Here is a 6,496-nt window from a genome sequence, read left to right on the forward strand (position 1 = left end):
AATCTCCCCGCCCCCCGGGTATATAGCGTTAAATACAGAGTGTTACAGCTGTGCCATATAATATCCATCCCCCTGGGTATATAGTGTTAAATACAGAGCGTTACAGCTGTGCCGTATAATATCCCCCCGTATAATTAGAGCTGTGTTCTTTGGGTTAAGGTGAGAGTTACTTAAGGTTTGATTAGGTTCGGTCATGGTAATGGTTAAGTTTACATTGGGTTAGGTTCTGGCCTAAAATTATCATGTTTAGTCATCTTGAGGGTCATCAGGGTTGTGGTTGGGTTTAAGGGTGGATTAAGGTCAGCATTATGACCAAACTCATGGTTAGACCATAGAAAGGGCTTTAGTCAGGATCAACCTTATCACTAGGTTGGATTAGCATCAGAGTTTTGGTTAGGTTGGCTTAAGATCAGGGCTATGGCTGGATTGCAATCAGGGTTAGACTGGGTTAGCATGAGGGGTATGTTTGGGTAAAGGGTACAGTCAGGGTGAGGGTTAGATTTGGGTAGGGCCATGTTTAGAGTTAAGCTTAGGGTTATCTTCAGGATCAGGGTTGGGCTCGTAATCAGGATAGAAACAGAGATGTGGATAAGGTCATGGTTAGGGGTCAGTTAGTGAGAACATTTAAATTGGTCTAATCAATTCCCTGAAATAAAGAGTTAGGGTGCCCGACTCACCAAGAGGACAGAGAATTACTAAAGCTACGTACACACTTCCAATTATTATCGTTGGAAAACGAACGACGAACGTTCCTGCACGATATATACGAACGATCGTATAGCACCGATCTTTTTTACGAACGATTTTTTGCCCAATCGATCGTTCGTCGTTCGATTGGAACGATAAAAATTGGAAGTGTGTACGCACCTTAATAAAGCTTCTTTCTCCAACATAATGCACAGTAGGGACAAACATAAACTAAACAGCGCTAATACAAAATTATTCAATTGCCCAGTATAACAAATGTGCAATCCATTCCTTACAAGTAGCATTAGTTATATTCTATATGAGAGCTGCCCCAGTATTATTATCCCACACATAAGAATTAAACCCATGTATGATTATCAATAATTATATATGGGATATTATTTAACAACCATAAATATACCAAAAATGCATTTGGTCCATTATATCAAAAACACAAAAAAAGAATAAAAACAAAATCCTCCAAACATTTATCACCCATGGTGTGAATTATTGATCCACTCCTTGTGTGTGCTAAACAACCCACTGAGACAGACCTTCACCTCTCTTATCACTGAAAATGTTCTGCACAATTTCCCTGGAAAGGTCTGATATTCAGCCAATCATTGGTAGTCATCCCCCCTATATAAAACACTATGGGGGTTCTCTCCAGTGAGTCCTGACAGACAGCAGCCATTGTGGATTGTTTATCATTGTGGGGATGGATAGACAGGATTTATAGCACAGAGCAGACACTCTAATTGTCACAGACCTGTCATAGCATTGCTGTAGTTTGGAGGGGTTACATGTGATATTTCCATTCTTTTAGGTGGTCTGTTTGTAATAATAAGGGGTCCACACATCCTGTGCATTGTCATGTAAACCATGAAAAACCAATGTAGCTCATCGGTTAATATTTCATCTGAACCCTTTTCTTTACATGCTGCCAGGGGGGCAGAGAGGGTACCATACAAAGTTATCCTTCAGCATAAGGGATGCCTGTGCTGAGTGACAGGGCTTCTTCCCAACACCAAGTCCCTAAATAAGGAAGTGGGAGTTTGTTTGAGGGGGCTTGTTCTGGAATATGAATCCCCTTTAAAAAAGGGAGACCTGATTATCCCCCCTTTCAAGAAATTACAGGAATACCCCATATCAATTCCCACAAATAAATACACTGAAAAAAACATAAGCAGTCTGATAACAGTTCCACCTTTTCAGCAGAAATTGTAGTGGAGGGGAATTTCATAACTCAATTCATTCCTAATACAGAGTACAGGGAGCACAGGGTATTCATATGAGAACCAAAGTATACATTATCACATCAACTCAGCTACCATTTCAATACATTAAGCAGAATGAGTAGAGTGCCCCGTGGGGTTTATTACCCTTTTAAGAAGCCTATGTACACTGATCACAATCTGTGTGAATAACAAATTTTCAGGAGGTGTGGGCACCTGACAAACAGGAAAAAACAGAAAATATAAATGCTTTATATAGGGTTCATATAGGGTTATATGTGCTGCAATTAATTACCCCTTCCACCTACAGCTGGCCATAGTGACCTTTTCCAAGGGAATGGACATGGACTCAGCTCCTTGGTCATAGTCAGTATCAGAGTAATGGTTAGGTCAGCTTAGGATAAGGGTTGGGTTTGGATTTGGGGCAGTATGAGTGGGGTTCAGGTCACAATCATCAGGCCTGGATCTAGATCAATTGGATTGGCTGGATTGGTTGAGTTATGTTGGGTTTGGTTTACTACATGGTGGGTATAAGGTTTGAGGGGGTCACATGAGGTCCGTATCACGGTTAGGTTTGTTATCAGATGTTAGGTAAAGAATAAAGAAGGGAATTCTGTGTTACAGAACTGGTCCGGATCAAAATAATGGTAAATAGGTAACAGCCAAACATGAAGTGATTGTTATATACACCAGAACATATCTTTCATGGGTCTCTTGCACATTTTTAATGTTTTAATTGCTAAAGACTACTGTCCTCAGGGGCCAGGTGGAGCATTATGGAGACAACCAGCACATGGTGATAATGGCAGAGAAGTCTACACAATGCAGATTACATATATATATATATATAACATATAGAAGACATAAAGCCATAGCAATGTGCAGGCAGGGGCTATTTACATGTATGTTGTGTGTAAGACTGCAGCCATTTGAAATCCTCTGCATGCTGGGCCGTGTCCAGAATGTTAATGTGCTCATACATGAATAGTGAGGCTCTGCAGTGTCACTGGAGGAATTTCCACTGAAGAAGAGCAGCATAAACCATCAACATTGCTCCTTCTTTATATGTGTGATCAACCCGAATGTCCTCCCAGCATCTAACCGGGACCAATCCACAATCCTGTGAACGATCGCAGAAAACCCACATGTGGGCAATCAGCACTGCCACCTTTTATCTATTTATTACTATTCTTTTATGGAACCATTTAGTCTGAATAAAAATTTCCATTTTATTACAAAAATGTTTATATTCACTTTCTGTTAAGTGGCTTCCGACCTGTGCAATTCCCCTATACAATTCTATCTATTTAGAGGAATCAGGACCTCCTTCCTCCTGCTGGTGACCCCTCAAGTGATGGTGACCCCACAATTCTCTCTATATAGGGAAATCAGGATTTCCTTCCTCTTGCTGGTGACCCCTCTAGTGATGGTGACCCCACAATTCTTTCTATATAGAGGAATCTGGACTCCTTCCCCCTGCTGGTGACCCCTCTAGTGATGGTGACCCCACAATTCTATCTATATAGGGGAATCAGGACCTCCTTCCTCCTGCTGGTGACCCCTCTAGTGATGGTGACCCCACAATTCTTTCTATATAGAGGAATCTGGACTCCTTCCCCCTGCTGGTGACCCCTCTAGTGATGGTGACCCCACAATTCTATCTATATAGGGGAATCAGGACCTCCTTCCCCCTGACGGTGACCCCTCTAGTGATGGTGACCCCACAATTCTATCTATATAGGGGAATCAGGACCTCCTTCCTCCTGCTGGTGACCCCTCTAGTGATGGTGACCCCACAATTCTATCTATATAGGGGAATCAGAACCTTCTTTACCTGGAGGTATATGATTCATGTAACATCTGCATAGGTCTGAGCTCTGATTGGTGGGATTCCCCCACCTATAGACACAGATCAGAGCCGTCTGGGGGCTACCAACAGGCGCCAGTGCTGCAGATTTATAATAATAAAGGAGGTGAATGTGTATAATTATAATACATTTTGTGATCTGGCTGCAGTTCTCAGGGCTGGGATATTGTACTTTTTTCATTGGAAGGATTTGCCTTGATTCAGCAGAATGAATGTTCTTATTATCCCAGACAAAGAACAGAAGAAAATGTTGGACGTGACTTCTGCTTTCCGTCACTGAGGACTGCACACTTCAAATTCCCTAAAGATGAATTCCTGTCAGAAATAAGTCCTTCACGTGTGTCTGCATTGTGTTTTGTAGAAGAGTTGGGACTGGTTAGGGGTGGACAGTGAGGAGCCCTGCAGGGGAGGATGTAAATGTTCCAGGGGTGGATCTGGTTGGGGATGGGGCAGTGAGGAGCCCTGCAGGGGAAGATGTAAATATTCCAGGGGTGGATCTGGTTGGGGATGGGGCAGGGTGGATCTGGTTGGGGATGGGGCAGTGAGGAGCCCTGCAGGGGAGGATGTAAATATTCCAGGGGTGGATCTGGTTGGGGGTGGGGTGGTGAGAAGCAGCATACAGAAAATAGACAATCATTCTACAGCATCATTTCATCATCTGACGCCGTCAATTTATTGATCTCTTCATAATATCTAATAATTGTATTTTTAAATAAATTTTTGCCACCTCATTGTACCCTGGCATATACAGAACAGCATCAAACATTCACTCACTGCAGATCTGCTGAGAAGCAACTACCCCCCCCCCCCCCCCCCCATAAAAGATTCTCTTTATACAGTAATAATAATACATCGTTACAGAGCAATATAGAGAAGATTCCCTCTCTCCCTCTGTATGGTGCCAGTAACAGTATGGTGTCAGTGTGTTGGACTCCACACATAAATTTCTTCTCCAGTAATATGACTGGCAGATTGGTGAATGGCAGGTGGGTGAATGTGGCTCAGTCAGCAGCATCTGTCAAAGATGGAGGATTGAATGTCCTTTGTTTGTGGTTTGTGTTCCCGTCTATTGTTGGGGGTCAGGTTACAATGGCAGGATGGGGGTGTCAGTGATATGCTCTATCATCACATCTGTAAATAATACTCAGGTGCAGGTGGATGGCTGCATATTAACCCCTCCCTGTCCACAGCTGATAGAGCAGCCTGGGAAACACTAATGCCAGAAGAGTCAGACCCAGCAATACGGGCAGGTCCTACACCAGTCCGACACCCGTCCTACAACGGTCCTTTACCGGTCCTACAGATGTCCTACACCGTTTCTGACACCAGTCCTACAACGGTCCTAAGCCAGTCCTACAGATGTCCTACACCGGGGCCTACAGATCTCCTACACCAGTTCTGACACCAGTCCTACAACGGTCCTTCACCAGTCCTACAGATGTCCTACACCGGTCCAATAATAGTCCTACAGCAGTCCTTCGCCAGTCCTACAGATGTTCTGCACTGGTCCTACAGATGTCCTACACCGGTTCTGACACTGGTCCTACACCAGTCCTACAGAGGTCCTACACCGGTCCTACAGAGTTCCTACACTGGTCCTACAGAGGTCCTACACCAGTCCTACAGATGTCCTACACTGGTTCTGACACCAGTCCTACAACGGTCCTTCGCCGGTCCTACACATGTCCTACACATGTCCTACAGAGGTCCTACACTAAACAACCTAGGCTTCACACAGCACAAAATGTTGCAGCAGTCTTATCGTCCATCAAAATACAAATAACTTGATTCATCTACATCACACACAAAGGGATTGGTTGTAGTGGAAGCCGCACAGCCCATCATGACCCCCCTGAACAGATCAGGGTTCCATCAAGGACCATATACAGCAATGAATGTATGGGAAGTGGGGTGCCTGGAGGAGGCCTAAGGGTGGAAGGACCCAGCAAAACCCCCAGTGTGTCCCCACACCAAATACAAGAAAAGAGAGGGCTAAGGGGGACATATTCCCAATGCTGGAGTGGGGTGAGGGGGACGCCTACCTGGTCCTACCAAAGAGGCATGTGTACCCAGAGCTGATGAGGGGGCATGTATACCTGGTGCTGGCGATGGGTGAGGGGGCATGTATACCCGGTGCTGGTGAGGGGGCATGTATACCCGGTGCTGACGAGGGGTGAGGGGGCATGAATACCTGGTGCTGGCCAGGGGGATGTTTACCCGGTGCTGGTGAGGGGCATGTATACCCGTTACTGGTGAGGGGTATGGGGACAAGCGAGGGGTGAGGGGGGATGTATACCCTGTGCTGGCAAGGGGTGAGGGGGCATGTATACCCGGTGCTGGCGATGGGTGAGGGGGAAGTATATCCGGTGCCAGCGATGGGTGAAGGGGGATGTATACCCGGTGCTGGCGATGGGTGAAGGGGGAGGTATACCCAGTGCTGGCGATGGGTGAGGGGGAGGTATACCCGGTGCTGATGAGGGGTGAGGTATACCCGGTGCTGGCGACGGGTGAGGGGGAGGTATACCCGGTGCTAGTGAGGGGTGAGGGGGAGGTATACCCGGTGCCAGCGAGGGGTGAGGGGGAGGTATACCCGGTGCTAGCGAGGGGTGAGGGGGGGTATACCCGGTGCCAGCGAGGGGTGAGGGGGAGGTATACCCGGTGCTGATGAGGGGTGAGGGGGAGGTATACCCGGTGCTGATGAGGGGTG

The sequence above is a fragment of the Pyxicephalus adspersus genome, chromosome 3, assembly GCF_032062135.1.
Source record: "Pyxicephalus adspersus chromosome 3, UCB_Pads_2.0, whole genome shotgun sequence".
Classification (NCBI taxonomy): domain Eukaryota; kingdom Metazoa; phylum Chordata; class Amphibia; order Anura; family Pyxicephalidae; genus Pyxicephalus; species Pyxicephalus adspersus.